General features: G+C 45.2%; 1 long non-coding RNA gene across 1 annotated transcript; it reads right to left on the bottom strand.

The window, feature by feature from the left end:
* Positions 1–3,977: 3,977 nt before the first annotated feature.
* On the bottom strand, positions 3,978–19,113 carry LOC113961070. The gene is made up of 3 exons (XR_003532189.1): positions 19,103–19,113; positions 10,668–10,671; positions 3,978–4,089 (listed from the first exon to the last, which is right to left on the bottom strand). It is a non-coding gene; the product is annotated as an uncharacterized LOC113961070 (long non-coding RNA).
* Between the last annotated feature and the right edge of the window lie 3,203 nt (positions 19,114–22,316).

Genomic DNA, 22,316 nt, shown 5'->3' on the forward strand with positions numbered 1-22,316 from the left:
TAGCAGGGATGAACGATGAAAGGAACAGGAAAACCTGTGATATCAGTAAGTGGCTTAAGGACTGGTGCCATCAGTGAAATTTTGGTTTTTTTGATCATGGGACAATTTTTATGGTACCAGGCCTGCTAGAGTCAAGTGGGCTTCATCTATCTAGCAACTCATAGGAGTAGCCTATGAGTTGACAGGGCTGATCAGGAGGGCTTTAAACTAGGTTTGAAGGGGTAAGGGAATGAAACCAGACTCTCCAGAGATGAGCCTAAGGGTGGTAAGCCAGAGTTAGGGGTAAAATCAGTAGCCCAGCTGAAGTGCATGTACACTAATGCATGCAATATGGATAACAAACAAGAGGAGCTGGAAGCCATTGTGCAGCAGGAAAGCTATGATGTAGTTGCCATCACAGAAACATGGTAGCATGTCTCACATGACTGGAGTGCTGCAATGGATGGCTACATGCTCTTTAGAAGAGACAGGCAAGGTAGGAGAGGTGGAGGGGTGGCTCTATATGTTAGAGAGTCTCTTGACTCTGTAGAACTTGAGGTTAGTGATGATAAGGTTGAGTGCCTATAGGTGAAAATCAGGGGGAAGGCCAACAAGGCTGACATCCTGGTGGGCATCTGTTATAGACCACCCAACAAGGATGAAGAAGTGGATGAATTATTCTATAAGCAGCTGGTGGATGTTTCAAGATCACCAGCTCTTGTTCTTGTGGGAGACTTTAACCTGCCAGATGTCTGCTGGGAACTCAACACAGCAGAGAAGAGGCAGTCTAGGAGGTTCTGAATCCGAAAAATCGAGTATAAAGAACTGCTCAGAGAACTTTGATCTTTTGAGCAGCAAAGGTATTTATTAGCAGCGCTGGGAGCAAGCCAGCTATTGCTGGAAAAACTTGCTCAAAGGCTTCACACAAAATCAGCAGTTTTATACAATTTTCAGGTGTGATTAAATGCATATTCAAGTGATTACAGCATCTATTCATGCATATTGATAACAGACGGAGTATAGGTGGAGCTCAGGCGGAGCTTGGGGCGACGCTTCTCTCTATCCCCAATTCTAGGGGTAGATCCTATCTTCATCCCATGGGGAGGGGGCTTATTCTCATCTTCCTCAGTCTGACCTTTCTTCCTTTCCATTGTTCTTGACCCGCTCGCTCAAGCTTGGAGAAAGCCCTGGCTCCCGGCCTATTTCTCCTATTCAAATGTCTACTTTAGCTTACTGCGTCCTAATTTATTGCCTCTAGGCCTATTACATGTACCTCTAACACTCTGTTAAGCTTTGGTCCAGTTAGCAGAACAGAACAGATCGTTTTGGATGTAAGTAACTTGTTAGTAGGCCCAAGTTTCTTAGTTAACTCTTTTGGGCTTACCCTCCTGTTTCAGTTCTTGGAGTGTGTTACGACCCGCTCCAGAAGGTGAGGGTAACCCAGGTTCTTGTTAATAAATCCCTTGGGGTGTATTAGAGTGAAATGACACTGAATGATCGGTGTTTGTAAATATATATATGTAGGGTTTATTTTAGAACAATTTGGTTTCAAAGGAAAGCAGGTATGTAGCTATTTTGGTTGTTATCATCTATAGTAATACAGCAATATTAAATCATAAAAAATAACACTAAAGAAAATGTATAAGGAAAAGAAAGAGAAAGAAAGGGTAAAAGTAGAAAGATACACATATAGTCACCACCCACTGGATCCAGTGATGAAACTTGGTAGTTGCAGCTTCAATGTCTGTTTAAGCCATTAACCATTTCAGTCCCTGACAGAAGTGTATGGAGGATAGTTTCTTGTCTCAGCTGGTAAGCGAACCTACCAGGGTGGCGCCCCACTAGACCTGCTGGTTACAAACAGAGAAGGCCTGGTGGGACATGTGGTGGTCGGAGGCCGTCTGGGGCACAGTGACCATGAAAGGATAGAGTTTTCAATACTCAGTGAAGCAAGGAGGGGTATCAACAAAACCTCTACCCTGGACTTCAGGAGGGCAGACTTTGGCCTATTCAGGATGCTGATTGGGAGAGTACCTTGGGAAACAACCCTTAAAAACAAAGGGGTCCAGAAAGGATGGACATACTTCAAGAAAGAAATCCTGAACATGCAAGAGCAGGCTGTCCCTATGTGCTGGAAGATGAGTTGGCAGATGACCGGCCTGGCTGGGCAGGGAGCTTTTGCAGGAACTCAGGGAAAAAAAGAGGGTTTATCATCTTTGGAAAAAGGGACAGGCAACTCAGGAAGTGTTTAAGAAAGTCAGTAGATCATGCAGAAAGAAAATTAGGAAGGTGAAAGCACAATTTGAACTTAATCTGGCCACTTCTGTAAAGGATATTAAAAAGTGTTTTTATAAATACATTAATAGCAAAAGGAGAAGCAAGGAAAACCTCCATTCTTTATTGGATGCGGGGGATAATATAGTTACAAAAGATGAGGAAAAGACTGAGGTACTTAATGCCTTCTTTGCCTCAGTTTTCAATAATAAGACAGGTTGTCCTCAGGACAACTGGCCTCCTGAGCTAGTAGACATAGACGGGGAGCCAAATAGCCCCCCCTATAATCCAGGAGGAAGCAGTTAGTGACCTGCTGAGCTACTTAGATGCTCACAAGTCTATGGGACCAGATGGGATCCATCCTAGGGTGATAAGGGAGCTGGCAGAGGAACTCGACAAGCCAGTCTCCATCATTTATAATCAGTCCTGGCTAACCAGGGAGGTCCCAGACGACTGGAAGTTGACCAGTGTGACACCCATCCATAAGAAGGGCCAGAAGGAGGACCTGGGAAACTACAGGCCTGTCAGCCCGACCTCAGTGCCTGGCAAGGATATGGAAGAGATCATCATGAGTGCGATCTCATGGCACCTACAGGATGGACTATCGATGGAGGGGCATAAACATAAAGCTCACAGACCATTATGGTCGGCCATATGTTCAATTTATTATTTAATTAAGTCAACTTTTATACAGTTTAGTTTGTTTTGGGCACATGCTTACAACAAGGTGATTGGATAGCTCAGTCTGTACATGCGTCTCATGTCTCCAGTTCATTGGACCTGATGTTCTGTCCACGCGACCTGGAATCATACTTGGCATGTAGAGGCCTTCATAATTAGGGGCTTTCTGAAATCTGCAGGTGTACCTTTATCTGTACTTTCTCAAGGCTTTCTTGCTATAAACATACTATGTTCTCAAACCTTATAATTAGACACACAGCTAACAAGTATAAACATTACATATTTTCACACAGTCTATAAGTATAAACATTACAGCTTACAACTTCTAAAGTCATGTCAAGCAAGGTCTACAGAAATGCAATAGAAATTGTTCACACAATTTGAATCCTGCAACAATGGACAAGGGATCAGACCCAGCCAGCATGGGTTTAGGACGGGCAGGTCCTGTCTGACCAACCTGATCTCCTTTTATGATCAGATGACCTGCCTGGTGGATGAGGGGAAGGCTGTGGATGTGGTCTATCTGGACTTCAGCAAAGCCTTTGATAGCATCTCCCATAGCATTCTCCTGAAAAAGCTGGCAGCCCATGGCTTGGACAGGTGCACTCTGCTGGATCAAGAACTGGCTGGATGGCTCAGCCCAGAGAGTGGTGGTGAACGGTGCTGCATCCAGTTGGCAGCCGGTCACTAGTGGCATCCCCCAGGGATCAGTGTGAGGTCCAGTCCTGTTTAATATCTTTATCGATGATCTGGATGAGGGGATCGAGTCTACCATTAGCAAATTTGCAGATGACACCAAGTTGGGGGGGAAGTGTCGATCTGCTGGAGAGTAGGAGGGCTCTGCAGAGGGATCTGGACAGGCTGGATAGATGGGCCAAATCCAACGGTATGAGGTTCAACAAGGCCAAGTGCCGGGTCCTGCACTTTGGCCACAACAACCCTGTGCAGCACTACAGGTTGGGGACAGAGTGGCTGGACAGCGGCCAGGCAGAAAGGGACCTGGGGGTACTGATTGACAGCAGGCTGAACATGAGCCAGCAGTGTGCCCAGGTGGCCAAAAAGGCCAGTGGCATCCTGGCCTGTATCAGGAATAGTGTGGCCAGCAGGACCAGGGAAGTGATTCTTCCCCTTTACTTGGCACTAGTTAGGCCGCACCTCAAATACTGTGTCTAGTTCTGGGCCCCTCAATTTAGGAAGGATGTCGAGGTGCTGGAGTGTGTCCAAAGAAGGTTGGTGAAGGGACTCAAGCACAAGTCCTATGAGGAGAGGCTGAGGGAGCTGGGACTGTTCAGCCTGGAGAGCAGGAGGCTCAGAGGAGACCTTATCACTCTCTACAACTATCTGAAAGGAGGTTGTAGCCAGGTGGGCGTCGGTCTCTTCTCCCAGTCAACCAGCAGTAGGACAAGAAGGCACAGTCTTAAGCTCTGCCAGGGGAGGTTTAGGTTAGATATTAGGAAGAAATTTTTTACAGAGAGAGTAATCAGACATTGGAATGGGCTGCCCAGGGAGGTGGTGGATTCACCGTCCCTGGAGGTTTTTAAGATGAGACTGGATGTGGCACTTAGTGCCATGATCTAGTTGACAAGGTGGTGTTAGGTCATAGGTTGGACTCGATGATCTCGGAGGTCTTTTCCAACCCAGTTGATTCTGTGATTCTGAGTGTCCACCCAGCTGTGCCGGTGCCTCTCGCCCATGGTTGGGTGATGATGTCAGCAGCGACGCACCAAGGAGGCGGGGTGCTGCAGCCATGGCTGTTAGTCCTGGCTTGTGGCGTGAACTTTGTAATAGGCAGGGCTGCACATGACAGGCCTGTTCCACATGCAGCACCGATGGCTGCCACAGTGAGCTGCGCTCGCTGGTTCTCTGCTATCCGGGGATTTCCCACCATCGCAGGCCCTTTTAGGACCAAGGGAGTGGCAGTGGTTTGGGCTTGGGAGTGGATGGTTGCAAGTTGTCATCCCAGTGTGGCGTGAGGGTAGCAGACCTCCTGTGTCCCTTGGCATGGCGTGCGGGCAGCAACACAACGTAAAGCCAGTCAGTGCTGGTTTCGGACAGGTGCTACACGGTGCAGGCAGGCAGTAGGCCAGGGAGCGGGGAAGGGAAGGAAAAATAGTTTCGTCTTAGATCAAGGCACAGCTTGGAGGAAGGTGCCCTTAAGTTGTAGTGCACCAAGAGATGCTCTCCTGGCCGTTCTTCACCCATATATATAGGCTGTTTACATCTGTGAACAGGTGCTGTTCTGTGCTAATGTAACATTGTTTTTATGTTGTGTGTAATTTTCTGGGCTGACTTCTGTTGACCTTCCAGGATACGATCACTCAGCTTTGTATTTTATATTGTTTGTCAGTGGCAGAGTGCTTTCTCTGAGTCAAAAGAAAAGAACTGCTACCTAATTCCAGGGAGCTATTTTCTAGTTTCATATTGCAACAGTTTTAAATGTGGATAGAATTAATAGGAAGGTATCAGAAGAATATGAATCATTAAGCTGTGTGGTTTGTTCACAGAAGTTTGTTTGGATTTTTGGTTGGGGTTTTTTTGGTGTTTTTTTTTGTTTTGGTTTGGTTTTTTGGGGGAAAGGACAAGTCTTGGTCTTTTGTTAAAGATGGTTATTTCCTTCCTACAGGTTTTTGAAGAACAGCAGTCAAAGTCTTACTGGTAAAGAGATTATTTTCTAAATCAAAGGTAGGGTCAGTGCAGTAGTGGTGAGTTATTTCTACAGTTTGTTACCTTAGAAGACAACATGTGTAAAATGTAAGAACGTAGTCCTGCATCGAGTACTGACATTGCTTCCAACTTCTGCTACTACGTGCCTTGTTTCCGTTGTCTCATAGGTCAAATGATCTCGGTAATGTATTTGTTGTGGCTTTCAAATTGGCATTGCCACCCAACATTAAGGGGAGAGAAAGGTTCTTTTAGGGATCTTTGGCAGAATGACGATGGCACTAAGTCATAGTTACAATTAAAGCTTTATTTTCTTAACAGGATATTATGATTAGTATAGCACAGAATTTATGATTAGAATGACATGGGATTTCTACAAGCAGAATCAATATAGTACAATCTATAAGCAGCATAATACAGCATTTAAAATACAACTTGTTATTATTTCTAATCACCTGGACCCTCTGCAGATTGGGTCAAATCTTAATACATGCTTTGCTGTATCAATAAAACAATCATAATTTAGACTCAAAAATCATATAAAAGAATATGAGTCATTCATTCAGTCCTCAGAGGAAGCAGATGATGGTGGGAGGTGTCCCTGGCCACTGGAGGATCACGTGTCTCGCTGTCTGGGAGCAGTTCTACTCCAAGTTTCCCACTTAAGTTTTGTAACTGCTTGATTTTATAGACAGTGCTCTGTGCGCTGTTACACTTCCCTGTTCTGTGATGGGGCCATCAACAACACCTGTCTGGTCGGGTGAGTGGGACCTTCAAGGCCGGTAAGGAAGGCAGTAATCAGCCTGGCACCCAGGAATCTTGAGGCCAGTAGGAAGGGGAAGAAGAAATCTGTTTGGTTTGTCCACTTGGTTCACAGAACCTTCAGGGCCTTATAATGAGGGAAATGGAACAAATACGTGACCTGATCAGTCACAGAGAATGGCTGCTTGCCTCATAAAATGACATTAGTTATGCTAACCACATTACCAGGGGTTGGGAGCAGGGGGTAGCATTTGCAGACATTCAAAATATATGAGAACAACCTCAGTCTTTGAAAATAGCCTGTACCTTATGGGTTTTGAATGCTAGGCTTTCTAATTGCTGTCTACTTTTCTTCTCTCATTCTTTCATTGCACCATTCTGCAGAAGGGTATTTAGTACTATATATATAAATGACATAATAAAGCTTTTTGTTGCCCAAGCTTTATATATTAAATTTTAAAACTTTGTCATCAGAAGCAGGTTTTAACTGTGGTGAAACTGAAATGGTTTAAAGCAGTTTCAGAGCATGACAGCAGACTGAAACTTAACTTTCTATTTCAGCTGTTGCACAATGTAATAGGTTTGTGTAGTCAAATAGAACTTCCTTTTCCTGGGAGGAACAGGATATTCCATGCCATGTTAAGTCACCCTGGCTATATAAGGGGAGGGAAAGTTAATTCGGCCTTCTTCTTCCTTCCGGGAATGGCTGAATAGACAACTGGGCCTGTCTGAAATGCCGTTCATTGAGGGAGGTAGAATTTTTTTTTACTGTTGGTTTCCTTTGCCTATGTGTCTGTAACGTTATTAGCTTCTTCCTTTCTTTTTCTCCATGTAAATATAAACTTTCGTTCTTGGTAAGCCTGGGATTGTTTCATGTTTTTTTTCTTTCCTCCGTATCCCCTTGGGGGGGATGGAATCTGCGCAGGCTTGGCGGACACCTGGCATTCAGCCAAAGTAAACTACCACACACAATAATTTTTTATAAAGTGTTCTTTCTTTTTGAAAATATGTTAAAATCAGGTGAACTAGGAAGAAGTCAAAAGAACAAGATTGGTCTTGTGAGATTGGTCATTCTATAAGCGTACTATTAAACATTAAAATATTCTTCTGTTGTCTTTGTGTATCCCTTTGTGTTTCCTGATGTCATCAATATTGAACCCTATGATAAGAGTTTCTTCTGAGCTGTATCCAAGCAAATTTCTTGGAATAGTCCATGTTGTGGTTTGTGATTTGGGGTTTTTTTTACTGTTTGTTGTTTGTTAGGAGTTTTTGTCAGTTTGGTGCTTTCCATTTAACCTGAAAGGCCATTCTTATTGGCCTCAATATTTTATATTGTAATCTGAGTTCCTTCCCTCGATATTATTGTCAGCCTTGCTCACTGCTGTTCTTTATTCCAGTGTTCCTCCTTCTTAGTCTTTTATCCCTTGTGTCTTCTGCATGCTGATTTTTTTTCAGACCTAGATTTTCGTTTCAGTGTTGCATTCTTGTAAAAATAAATTTGTAGTATGGGGAAAAAACCAACCATTACTCTTTCCTACTTAGACATTTTGGTCTTCCTTACTGTGGCTTAAATTGGGCAAAGTATAGACAGCTTTGTTTATTTACATAAAGAAAAAATAATCTATTGCTTTTTAAAATCTCAGTAATGACTAACAGTCATTGTAGTGATTGTGGTTGTTAGTTTAGTGGTTAGTGGTTTTATGAGAACCTTGAATAGCCAAGATACTGATAGGTTGTGTTTTTTCCTGTGGTTTTGGTTTTTACTGTTCAGTAGAAATACTGATATATGGCATGATTGATACAGGTATTATAATGTTAGAAAAGAGACTCATAGGAAAGTTGATAGAAGGCTGGAGAGGGGTTGGTGTAACTACCAACTGTTCCTGAAATTGACAGCATCCTTAAAAGCAGTGCTAGTATGTCATGGGAATATTGCTATGAATGCTGGTTACTCATTTCTTCAGAAGGTGACCCCATAAGTGGTTCTTGTGGCTTTTCAGAAAGAAAACTTTGGTTTTTTCCATTTTTTTAAAAACAAATGTGCTGGGAAGAAAAGACAACCTTAAGTTTCTACTTGAACCTCCCAAACTGCAGCTTGTAACTTTTGCCCCTAGTTATATAATTTGCTGAGAAGAAGTGTTTGGCTTTGTTCTCCTTGTAAGTGCCCTTCAAATAGTGTGGTGGGTTGACCCTGGCTAGATGCTAGGATCCCAGCAAAGCCACTCTGTCACTCTGCTCCTCCGCTGGAGAAGGGAGAGAAAAATATAAATTAAAAAAAAAAAATTGAAATATAATTAATTTATTACAAACAAAATCAGAGTAGGATGAGAAATAAAAGCAAATTTTAAAAACACCTTCTCCCCACCCCTCCCTTCTTTTCAAGCTTAACTTTACACCCGATTTCCTCTACCTTCTCCCCCCCCAGTGGCGCAGGGGGATGGGGAATGGGGGTCACGGTCAGTTCATCACATGTTGTTTCTGCTGCTCCTTCCTCCTTAGGAGAAGGACTCCTCACACTTTTTCCCTGCTCCGGGATGGGTCTCTTTCACAGAATGCAGTCCTTCAGGAACAGGCTGGTCCAGCATGGGTCCCCCACAGGGCCACAGGTCCTGCCTGGAGCCTGCTCCAGCATGGGCTCTCCACGGGATCACAGTTTCCCTCAGGGTACATCCACCTGTTCCAGTGTGGGGTCCTCTACAGGCTGTAGGTGGATATTTGCTCCACCGTGGACCTCCATGGACAGCATGGAATGTCTGTTACAATACCTGGAGCACCTCCTCCCCCCCTCCTTCACTGACCTCAGTGTCTGCAAAGTTGTTTCTATCACATATTCTCACTCTGCTCTTCTCTGGCCGCAATTACATCTGTGCAATAACTTTTTTCCTTCTTAAATATGTTATCCCAGAGTCATTAATGCCATTGCTGATGGGCTTGGCCTTGGGCAGCAGTGGGTCTATCTTGGAGACGGTTGGCATTGGCTCTGTTGGACATGGGGGAAGCTTCTAGAAGCTTCTTACAGAAACCACCCCTGTAGACCCTGCTCCTGCTACCAAAACCTTGACATGCAAACCCAGTACAGGTTACCTGTAGGTGTCTATGGAGCTTCCACTTTACCAGACTAAACAAGACTTCAGCCACTCCTTATAGGTCATTTGCTTTAGATCCCAGGCCATCTTAGTAGCTGGCCTCTCTCCAGTTTCTACACTTTTTTTCTTGAATTGGGGAAATGGAGACCAATGATGACAAAATTGAACACAATGTTCTAGAAGTAGTCAGTGGCTCCTCCAAGCTTTGTGTCATTACAAACTTGCTTAGTATCCCCTCCAGTCCTGCATCCAAGTCATTTATGAAGATGTTGAAGAGCACAGGGCCTAAGATGGAGCCCTGTGGAACCCCACTAGTGACAGGTTTCCAGTCTCATGTTAATCCATTCACTATAACCCTTTGTGCTCGACCTGTGAGCCAATTGCTCACCCACTGCATGATGTGTTTATCCATCTGTGTGCTGGACATTTTGTCCAGAAGGATCCTGTGAGAGACAGTATAGAAAGCTTTACTGAAATCCAAGAAGAGTACATCAACTGGCTTCCCTTGATCAGCTAGGTGGGTTACCTTGTCATAAAAGGAAATCAGGTTTGATAAGCAGGACTTCACCCTCGTGAAGCCATGCTGGCTGTGACCAATGACTGCATTGTCTTTCAGGCGTTTTCCAATACCTCCCAGAATAATCTTCTCCATAATTTTGCCAGGCACTGAAGTGAGACTGACAGACCTGTAGTTTCTAGGGTCCTCCTTCTTGCCCTTCTTGAAAATCGGGACAACATTTGCCAGCTTCCAGTCAGCTGGGACATCTCCGGATTCCCAAGACCACTCAAAAATCATCAGACAGCTCTTTGAGGATTCTGGGATGAATCCCATCCAACCCCATAGATTTGTAGGGGTCCAGCAGGAGCAGCAGATCCCGTATAATTTCAGGGTCAACTGGGAGTTTTTCATTCTTGCAGTCATGGTCCTCCAGCTCAGGGCACTGAGATCCCTGTGGTCCATCATCCATGTTGAAGATAGAGGCAAAGAAGGCGTTAAACATCTCTGCCTTGTCTCTGTCCCTGTTTGTGAGGTGCCTGTCCTCACCCTGTAATGGGCCAGTGATATTTCTATACTGCCTATTGCCATTAATGTATTTTAAAAAACTCTTTTTATTGTCCCCCCCCCATTTCTGGCCAGCTTCAACTCCAGTTGAGCTTTGACCACACAAATTTTCTCCCTACAGCGCCAAGCAGCATCTCTGAATTCTTCCCACATCACTTGACCTTGCTTCCACTGGGCATACACCTTCTTTGTTTACTGTATTTCCAAGAGGTGATCCCTGTTCAGCCAAGCCGTCCTTGTGCCTTTCCTGCTTGACTTCTGACTTTTGGGAATTGCCTGCTCCTGTGCCCTTAGGAGGTGATATTTGAAAAGTGACTAGCACTGATAGACCTCAGCACCTGTAAAAACATTTTCCCAGCAGACCTTACTTACTAATTCATGTGCAGAGCTGAGGTTTTGCTGACAATTTTCCTCCTGTTGACAGAGGTTTTAACTCGATTGCCTTGTGATCGCCCTCCTGCCTTCCAGCAGGTCAACACTCCCCCCCAACTTGGTGTCGTCTGCAAATTTACTAATGGTACACTCAATCCCCTCATCCAGATCATCAATAAAGATATTAAACAGGACTGGGCCCAACACTGATCCCTGGAGGACACCACTAGTGACCAGCCGCCAACTGGATTCATCACCATTCACCACCACTCTTTGGGCTCGACCCTCCAGCCAGTTCTTAACCCAGCAGAGAGTGCCCCTGTCCAAGCTGTGGGCTGCCAGCTTTTTCAGGAGTATGCTGTGGGAGACGGTGTCAAAGACTTTGCTGAAGTCCAGATAGACCACATCCACAGCCTTCCCCTCATCCACCAGGTGATATTCAGGTAGAACTTCTTGCGCATCAGTGTTGTGGTTTAGCAGTGGTACTCCCCAATTCAGTGCCCCCACCGAGACACTCCAAACCACATGCTGCTCTCTCTCACTCCCCACTTTCCCCTCCCTCTCCACGCTGGAGGGAATTGGAGGCTGTTATGACCCGCTCCAGAAAAGGATGGGGTAACCCAAGTTCTTATTAATAAATCCCTTGGGGTGGATTAGAGTGAAACAACACTAAATAATCAGTTTTTGAAAACTTATATATGTAGGGTTTATTTTAGAACAATTTTGTTTCAAAGGTAAACAGGTATGTTGCCATTTTGGGTGTTATCATCTATATCTCTCATCTATAGCAATATGGCATAAAGATAACCTTTAGGGAAAATGCATAAGGGAGAGAAAGGAAAGACAGGATAAGGGTAAGGGAGAGTAAGGGAAAGAAAAGATGAGAGTGGAAAGATGTATATAGTCACCACCTATGGGGTCCAGCGATGAAACTTGGTAGTTGCAGCTTCCATGTCTGTCAGTTGAAGTGGTGACCTTAATCTGTTGGGGGTGTGTGCTGGTTTAAAGGTAAACCAGCAGGAGAAATTAACCCAACTCAAAAGAGATTATAAGTCAGAGTTACAATTTAATAAAAATAATACAATAAATACAATTATATGGACAAACAATTGGTTTTAACCCACAAAACCCAGATGTATAACCCAGCACCCTGGGGCACAAACAGAGTGGTGTTCATTGGCCCCCCGTGCTGAGCCCCACGTGGTCCCCCTGAGTCCAAAGTAAAGGAGAGGGAAAACCTGTTGGTGAGAGTGCTGGTCGCAGTCTGGTCGAGGGTGGTAATCACAGTCCAGTCGAGAGTGGTGACTGCAGTCTGGTCAAGGGTCTGGTCCTCCTCTGGATCCCACAAGTGGTATCAGAAGTCCCAAGCCCCCAAGATTATATACACTCAGGTTCAGGCAGGAATGCCCAGTACCTCCCCCAGGGTGGAGAGTTCCACAATGGGTGATTGTGAGTCGTGAGTGTGAGGACAGGAACACCCTCCTATCTCACAGGCTTCTTAACACCCAGCTTATAGCCTGAGGGGTCAGGTGTGCTCTGGGCAGCTGCTGCAAATGGTCTATTGTTAACAGTTTCTGGGAAATGACATGGAGGGTGTAGAATACACAGTTTGGGTTACACCCACACAGTGATGAACTGGTCCCAACTGTTCTAACTAGGACAGGGTGAAGGAGGGAAGCCCACGCACTCAAAGTGAAGAGTTATTATATCCATGGATAGTGTCACGGGCCATGCCACGAGCCTCCAACATCTCCTGGGCCTGAGCAGAGTTCCTGTGAGGGGCATGGTAAAAGGGTTTTTCCCACCTTTCAAGATTGGCGAGGGGAAGATGGGCTTTGATGGGCCATGCTATGAACCCCCAACATCTCAGACAGCCCAGTGCAGAGTTCATGTGGAGGGCATGGTAAACACGGCTCTTCTCACCTTTTCAGGGCTTGACACCTTCAGCAGCACTGGGGTGGGAGATGGGCCCAGCTGCCCATCAGAGGTATAATGCAAAAGTCCTGCAAAAGTCTTCAAAAGTCTCCTGGCAATCCTAGAGTGCATAAATCATTAACCGTTTCAGTCTCTGACAAGGCACAAAAGGCAAAGATCAGAGGTTGAGATAAGAACAATTTACTGGAAATAGCAATGAGAGAAGAAACAAACAGTAACAGTAACGATACTAATGACAGAGGGTACAAAAAAAGAAACCATTCACACAGAAAAAAACCCTGATATAGACAATACCAGATGGCTGCCTCCTCCATGTTTACTTGACCAGACCGGAATCCCTTCTCCCCAGAAGAGAGTCCCTTCTCCCCACCCCTGGCAATGATGTGAGGTGGTATAGAATAACCTCCATGTCCTAACTGTGCCCCCTCCTGCCTACTGTAAAATATTAACCCTGTCCTGGCCAGTACCAGAATATTTTCCATCCTTTATTATATACCATGTAAATCGTGCCCAGATCCTACACCTTCCAACTATAAACATATATATATATACACACACAAGCACAGATATAATTTCCATAGTTAATGGCCATCCCTCCAAGATGTCTGTTGAGTTCATTTAGACCATGACTGTGAGTTCTGCCTTTCCTAGATGTCTTCCAGGGCAGGATGGCTGGTGTGCTGTCGGCTGGTTGCAAGCTCCATCAGGAGCTCACAACTGGTGTATCTGGAGCAGTCCATACACATTGTCTATGGTTGGTATGGCATACAGCAGCAGTGTCATTCAGCAAACAATAGTATACAATTCAACATTACAGACTGTTCTCACCCAAAAAAATCAAATCCCCTTGAGGTACACATCGTGTTTCCCCGTCCTTTTGCATTATCCACCAAGTGCACCCAGGTCCTTGAGCAAAAACAATCCCATGAATGGGTTTGCCTTTGCTTGAGGCAAGACTAATTCAGACTGTTTTCCCTAGCACATTTCTCATAGGCACCATGGGGACTTTATGTCCTTCTGGGGTACGTGGAGATTTTGATTAGGCACAGTCAGCTTGATTGGTAGAGCATCTAGTGTTAACTAACCAGGTGGCCTTCACTAAATGTAGATCCCAATGTTTGAAGGTCGCACTGCCCATTGCTTTCAATGTGGTTTTTAACAGTCCATTGTACAGTTCAACTTTCCCAGAGGCTGGTGTGTGACAGGGAATATGATATACCCACTCAATCCTGTGCTCTCTGGCCCCAGGTGTCTATGAGGCTATGTTTGAAATGAGTCCTGTTGTCTGACTCAATTCTTTCTGGGGGACCATGTCGCCACAGGACTTGCTTTTCAAGGCCCAAGATGGTGTTCTGGGCAGTGTCGTGAGGCACGGGGCATGTCTCCAGCCATCCAGTGGTTGTTTCCACCTTTGTAAGCACATAGCGCTTGCCTTGGTGGGTTTGTGGGAGTGTGATGTAATCAATCTGACAGGCCTCCCCATATTTATATTTCAACCATCGTCCACCATACCACGGAGGCTTTACCTGCTTGACCTGTTTGATCACAGTGCATGTTTCACAGTCTTGGATAACCTGGGAGATAGTGTCCATGGTTAAATCCACCCCTCGATCATGAGCCCATCTGTATGTCGCATCTATTCCCTGATGACCTGAGGCATCATGGGCTCATTGAGCGAGAAATAATTCACCTTTCTGTTGCCAGTCCAGATCCACCTGAGACACTGTAATCTTGGTGGCCTGATCCACCTGTTCATTGTTGCTATGCTCTTTAGTAGCCCGACTCTTAGATACATGTACATCTACATGATGTACTTTCACAGTTAACTTCTCTACCTGGGCAGCAACGTCTTGCCACAATTCAGCAGCTCAGGTGGGTTTCCCTCTGCACTGCCAATTGGCCTTTTTCTGTGGGTTCAACCACCCCTACAGAGCATTTGCTACCATCCACAAGTCAAGGTAGAGGTTGAGTGCTGGCCATTTATCTCATTCAGTGATATCTAAGGCCAGATGGATGACTTTCAGCTCTGCAACCTGACTTGATCCACCTTGTCCCTCAATAGCTTCCGTGACTTGCTGCATAGGACTCCATACAGCAGCTTTCCATTTTCGATGTATCCCTACAATACGACAGGAACTGTCATTAAAGGGAGCATGTTGCTTTTCATTTTCAGGTAGCTGATTATGTGGTAGGGCCTCCTCAGCATGTGTCACCTTCTCCTCCTCCTCTTCTGATGATAATTAGAAATTTTCACCTTCAGGCCAGTTCGTGATCATCTCCAACATCTCTTTGTGATTGGGATTCCCTATCCGAGCTGATTGTGTGATCAGTGTGACTCAGTCCATGTAAGAATTTATATGCACACAGATAAACCCACATGACCAAACCCTGGCTAGGGTATTAAGGAAAAGTTTATTCCATAGTTGGAAACCCTAAATACATTGCTAAATCATGCAGTGGGCGAAAAAGTGTAGCAGCAGGCCTGTGCTCGGCCTTACATATCAAAGGCCTGACTCAGGCGCAAGTGGCTCACTGGGTTGTTTTTACTGTTCTAAACTTTCTCACTTATCTCCCTTTCCCCCAAGCCTGTGGGAAAGAATACTTTTAAATTTTTTAACAACATTCTGTTATCTTCCTTGACAGAATTCCATTTCTTTCAACAGAAAACAACCCAAAGGAAACACAGGGTATGAAGATTCCCACGTTGATCTTTTCCAGGCCTAGCCTTCCCAGATGCAAAAATGTCTTGAGCAAAAACAATTCTAAACCCAACTTATTCTCTTTTCTCCTTGCCATTCTTCTGTTTTCAGCCCCTTCCTCCCTTATATTCCATCCCTTCTCTCAAGAGACCACCAAGTTGGGGTCAAAAATGTAGGACAAGGTAACTTATAGAGGCACTTAATAGAGCATATAGGAATAAAGGAATTAACATATAATGCTTCAAGGTAAATGTCCCAGTCCTTCTGTCTGGGCAGCTGAGTCAGTAGCCATGTTTAAGCAGCGCATCATCACAACTCAGCACAGCATATATGGTGTTGAGACAGGAGGTAGCATATCAGCGAGTGGACTGGGGAAGTTTCCAGGTGTAGTGCAGTTACTTCTACATTCTGTGCAACAAGTGCCTTTGATGTCCAATTTAAACCTTAGGTGAAGGCATACTGCAGGTGCTCTATATCTGCTATGTGGAGAAGAAAAAGCAAACAGTTGCCACACACAGGTATTTACACAGTAATTCTGCAAAGATGCATCCAGAGTGTGTGTGCATGTCATGCAAGTCTACAAGGCACGACGAGAAAACCTATAATAAGGGAGAAAAATAGGAGTGTCATCCCCTTCCAGTAATACATATGCCATTGCCCCAGCTCCTTCAGCTAAAATTACTCCAGGCCCGGTAGCTTGAGAGGAACAAACAAGAGGAGTTCGAACCTTTGGCCCAGTCCCAGAAATTTGACATAATTCACACAAGTGAAACCTGGTGGGATGAATCCTGTGACTGGAGTGCCCTGTTGGACGGTTACAGGCTCTTCAGGAGGGATAGGCAGGGCAGAGGAGGCAGAGGGGCGGCAGTGTATGTAATGGAAAGGTTAGAATATATGGAGCTGACAGTTGGCAATGGCACATTTGAGAGCCTCTGGGTAAGAATCAAGGGGCAAACAAATAATGAGGATGTCATCGTGGGAGTCTACTATAGAATTATTCTTTGAGGAACTAAGGGACACTTCCAAGTCAACTGCCCTTGTCCTTATGGGGGACTTCAACTTGCCAGAAATAAACTGGGAGCATCACACATCTTATACAACCCAAGCCAGAAGATTCCGAAAAAACCTGAAAGACAACTTTATGGAACAGGTCCTAAGGGAGACGACTTGGAAAGATGCCCTCCTTGATCTGCTGCTTGTCAACAGAGTGGATCTTGTGAGTGAAGTGGAGATTGGCGGCTGTCTTGGCCACAGAGACCACAAAGTGATTGAGTTTAAAATCTCTGTTGAGAGGAGGAAAAGTGCCAGCAAAACCTCAACTCTGGACGTGAGGAGAGCAGACTTCAAGCTGCTCAGGGAATTAGTAAGTAAGGTCTGCTGGGAAAATGTTTTTGCAGGTGCTGGGGTCTATCAGTGCTAGTCACTTTTCAAATATCACCTCCTAAGGGCACAGGAGCAGGCAATTCCCAAAAGTCAGAAGTCAAGCAGGAAAGGCACAAGGATGGCTTGGCTGAACAGGGATCACCTCTTGGAAATACAGCAAACAAAGAAGGTGTATGCCCAGTGGAACCAAGGTCAAGTGATGTGGGAAGAATTCAGAGATGCTGCTTGGCGCTGTAGGGAGAAAATTTGTGTGGCCAAAGTTCAACTGGAGTTGAAGCTGGCCAGAAACGGGGGGGGGACAATAAAAAGAGTTTTTTAAAATACATTAATAGCAATAGGCAGTATAGAAATGTCATTGGCCCATTACAGGGTGAGGATGGGCACCTCACAAACAGGGACAGAGACAAGGCAGAGATGTTTAACGCCTTCTTTGCTTCTGTCTTCAGCATGGATGAGGTCCCAGCTGACTGGAAGCTGGCAAACATTGTCCCGATTTTCAAGAAGGGCAAGAAGGAGGACCCTGGAAACTACAGGCCTGTCAGTCTCAATTCAGTGCCTGGTAAAGTTATGGGGAAGATTATTCTGGGAGGTATTGAAAAACACCTGAAAGACAACATAGTCATTGGTCACAGCCAGCACAGCTTCATGAGAGGAGAGTCCTGCTTATCAAACCTGATTTCCTTTTATGACAAGTGTCTTAGTTTAACAAGATCACAACTTAGAAATTAAGAAACTTCAGGTGGAAGTGTGGAAAAGGAAAAAAACAGCTTTTATTAACAAAACAGCTTTTTATTAACAAAATCTGAATAAACAACAAATGGTGCAATCAAAAACTTTCAGAAGAAACAAAACAAAGTCCCAGTTCCCCAGGGGGAGGCGAAGAAACCAGGGCGGCAACCCGGGGTGGAGGGGGGCGGGTAAAGGAGAGGGGAAAGCAGGACTGTCCCGGCAGTTCAACAGCTGCTCGCAGCCACATGCGCCCGCAGCAGTCAGCAGCCGATGGCTTCACAGTCAGCGATGGAGTCCTTTTTCCCATAGGCAGTCCTGATAGCAGAATACCTCGCTCTGAGATGGGTCGCGCTCTCTCTCTCTCAGTTGACCTCCGCGAGGTGTCCCGTGGGGAAAAAAACCTTCCTCTCAGGAAAAGAAAAGGAGGCGGTCGAAACTGGGCTCCCCGCTCTGTCCGGTCTATGGACCCAAACCCAAAAAAAACCCCGAACAAAAACTCCCCATCCGTCCCCGCGGCAACCGCGTTTCCCGAGAGAGCTCGCCCTCCCCCCGCTCCCGCACTGCCCATCACGTGCGGCTTTGCTCAGTTCCCCCCCCATCCCGGAAGAAACAGATGGCGGGGGGGGGGGGTGTCAGACATTGGGAAAAAATTCCAACATCTCTTTTCAAACCTATGACAACAAGTTAACCCACCAAGTTGATCAAGGGAAGGTAATCTTTTTGGATTTCAGTAAAGTTTTTGATACTGTCTCTCACAGGATCCTTCTGGACAAAATGTCCAGCACACAGATGGATAAACACACCATGTGGTGGGTGAGCAATTGTTTCATGGGTCAAGCACAGAGGGTAATAGTGAATGGGGTAACGTGAAATGCTTTCTTCTTGGTTGTAACACTCCTGTAAAAACCTTTTGCCAAAATATCTTATTTTTCTCACTAAATTAAAAAGAATTTCTCTCAGAGAAGAGTGTGTGACTCTTTCTCCAGATGGTAATTAGAGGTTATAACGAATCAAAAGGCTTTTAAAAACTCTTAAATAAAAATGTAACTGCTCTGGACAGTTTATAGCTTAATCAGGAGTGTAACAGCAGGTCTTTAATTAAAGCGCTTTAGGTACACTAAATACAAAAGTGCAGGATACAGCATAGGGCTCCTACAATTTAATTACACTAATTAGTTACCATATCTAATGGATACATCCAACCCTAGAATTGTCTGCCCCCAGAACCTCCCTCAGGTCTGCCCCTTGGCACGCCTCCCCTTGCTTCTTCATCATCATCATCTTCAGCACTACATGCCTTCTTTGGAGCTTCTCCAAGGTTTCTGGGCCTTCTAGCTTGCTTTGACTACAATGATATCCTATTATGTCCTTCTAGGTACATGTCCCAAACAAGATGTACTCGTTAAAATCTTTTTCCTTGAAAAGAACTGTATTGGATCTGGCTGAGATGGAGTTCATTTCCCCATAGCAGCCCTCACAGTGCTGTGCTTTGCATTGGTAGCTAGAAGGGTGTTGATAACACACCAGTGTTTTGGCTACTGCTGAGCACAGCATCAGTACTGTAACATAAGCTTAACACATAAGCTGACATAAGCTTAACACATTCCTTCTGGGAGGGGACATAAGTAGGCCAGCTGACCCAAACTAACCAAAGGGATATTCCATACCATATGATATCAGCTCAGATATAAAAGCTCAGGCAAGGAGCAGGAAGGGGGGCATTCATTGTCTCCAATGGCTGCCTGTCAAGAAACCATTATGCGTGCTGAAGCCCTGCTTCTCGGAAGTGGTCGACCATTGCTGCTGATGGGAAATAGAGAATAAACCTTGTTATTTTTCACTTGGCTTTTGCACGTGCAAGCTTTTGCTTTGCTTTTGCCTTAATAAACTGCCTTATCCCAACCCACGAGTTGTTTTCCATCTTACTCTCTCCCCTGTCCCGCTGGGAAGGAGAGTGATAGAGCAGCTAGGTGGGCACCTGACATCCAGCCAAGGATCCACATCGGATCCACAGAGGTATAGAGCTTTGGTAGATACGGGTGCACAGTGTACACTAATGCCATCGAGGCACAGAAGTGCAGAACCCATCTGGATCTCTGGAGTGACAGGGGGATGCCAGGAGTTATTGGTATTAGAGGCTGAAGTGAGTTTAACAGGGGACGAGTGGGAAAAGCACCCCATTGTGACTGGTTCAGAGGCCCCTTGTATACTTGACACTGATTACCTCAGGAGGGGATATTTCAGGGATCCAAAGGGGTATAAATGGGCTTTTGGTGTAACTACCGTGGCTACAGAGATCAAACAATTATCTACCCTGCCTGGCCTCTCAGAAGATCTCTTCATTGTGGGATTGCTGCAAGTCAAAGACCAACAAGTGCCAGTTGCAACCAGAACAGTGTACCAACGGCAATATTGCACCAACCGAGACTCCATAATTCCCATTCATGAGCTAATTCGTCAACTGGAGAAGCAAGAAGTGATCAGCAGGATCTGCTCACCTTTTAACAGCCCCATATGGCCAGTGCGGAAGTCTAATGGGGAGTGGAGGCTGACAGTGGACTATCGTGGCCTGAATGAAGTCACACTGCCTCTGAGTGCTGCTGTGCCAGACATGTTGGAACTTCAATATGAGCTGGAGTCAAAAGCATCTGAGTGGTGCCACAGTTGATATTGCCAATGCGTTTTTCTCCATCCCTCTGGCAACAGAGTGCAGGCCACAGTTTGCTGTCACCTGGAGGGGTGTCCAGTATACCTAGAATCGACTGCCCCAGGGGTGGAAACACAGCCCGACCATCTGCAATGGACTGATCCAGACTGCACTGGAACAGGGGGAAGCTCCAGAACACCTGCATTTGTCAAAGACACCTGAAACAGAAGAACTTGAGAATCTGATATTAACAAAGGCTTTAGCAAAGAGTAATCCTGACACTATCCACAGCAGTGAATATATATCACCATCCCCTTGATAGGGGCAGGGGGTCAATGTAGGAAACCTGCCAGACAGTCAAAGCCTACCAACCCCACTTCATTTTCCCCTGGGGTCTATGTAATGCCCTCAAATGCAGTGATGTAGAATTGGGCATACTTAATGAAGTCCAAGCTGTGCTTGAACAAAAGGGGGACCGCTAGTTGTCTCCTAGCAGAATGCTTAAATATCAAGCTGTGTTATTGGAACAAGATGATGTTACCCTGAAAACATCTATTGTTAATCCTGCTATGTTTCTGTCCTCAACATTGACTGACAGTGTGCCCGAGCATGACTGTTTGCAGACCATCGAACAGGCCTATTCCAGCAGACCAGACTTAAAAGACTTGCCTCTGGAAAACCCAGATTGGGAATTGTATAAGGACGGAGGGCTACTAACTGCCCAAGACAATGGGATCAAACATGCTGACCAAATCCATGTACTCCTGCAGAGTATTTGGACACCTGTGGAGATGTCTATCATGCATTGCAGAGCTCATCACAAGGGGAAAACAACTCCCAAATTGGGGAATAATTTTGCCAACCAGGCAGCAAAAGGGTGAAACAAGAAGCCAGGCCCAAAAGAGTTAACTGAGAAATCTGGGCCTGCTAAGGAGCTACCAACATCTAAACGATCTGTGCTCGTTCTGTTCTACCTACTGGACCAAAACTTAAAAGAATGGTAAAAGAAACATAGAATAGGCCTAGAGGTAATAAATTAGAATGCAGTAAGATAAAGTAGACATTTGAATAGAAGAAACAGGCCTGGAGCCAAGGCTTTTTCCAAGCTTCATTGAGTGGGTTGAGAACAATAGAAAAGAAGGAAGGTCAAGCTGAGGAAGATGAGATTAAGCCCCCAGACCCACCGGAGGAAGAGCGGATGTACCACCAAAATTGAGGGCCAAGAGAAGCACCACCCCAAGCCCCGCCTGAGCTCCACCTATACTCCACCTGTTATCAATATGTATAGATAGATGTTGTAATCATATGAATATGCATTTAATCATATATGAAAATTGTATAAAAACTACTGATTTTGTGTGAAGCCTTTGAGTGAGTTCTTTGTGGTGCAAACCACACTTGCTCCCGACGCTGTCAATAAATACCTTTGCTGCTCAAAGATCCAAAAGGCTCTGAGCAGTTCTTTATACTGGATTTTTCGGATTCATTTGGCGACTTGCGGCAGCACACTTTCTCCACCTGGCTGTGGATTCCCTCGGATGACAGGACCCCCTTGGGCGCCCTCGAGTAAGTCTTTGTACCTGAAGGGGCTCCCTTCTTCAGTGGCTTCTTGCAGGAGCTGGACAAGAACACTGCCTATTGATAAAAGGTATTTATAACTGGTTTCTGGTTTTGTCGATTCTGGTTCTGGATTCCCATAAGCTGAAGGCGGGATACCATCTCTCATGGGGTACGGGAGAGGATGCTCTTCCAGGGGAATATCCCCTCTGGCCTGGTATGTTCTAGTTTTGTCTGTATTTGGCCAAATAGTGTTTATTTCGGGGAAAACAAGGCACCTAAGTTTCCTTTTGGTTGTTCTTTTGTCTATGCTTTAAGGCACCTATTATGCATTCTTGGAAAATAGCAGTTGTTATAGTACTTTGTGTGTTTTATGTTGCTTTGCTAATTTTGTGTTTTCTTGCTCTGTGTTGGAAGCAACATCGAGCTCCTGAAGCGTTTGTCCATCCTAAACCAACCATAGAAACATCTTGTTAAATTTGTATGGG

This window comes from Neopelma chrysocephalum, unplaced genomic scaffold, assembly GCF_003984885.1.
Source record: "Neopelma chrysocephalum unplaced genomic scaffold, ASM398488v2 Primary Assembly neopelma1_97033, whole genome shotgun sequence".
Taxonomy (NCBI): Eukaryota; Metazoa; Chordata; class Aves; order Passeriformes; family Pipridae; genus Neopelma; species Neopelma chrysocephalum.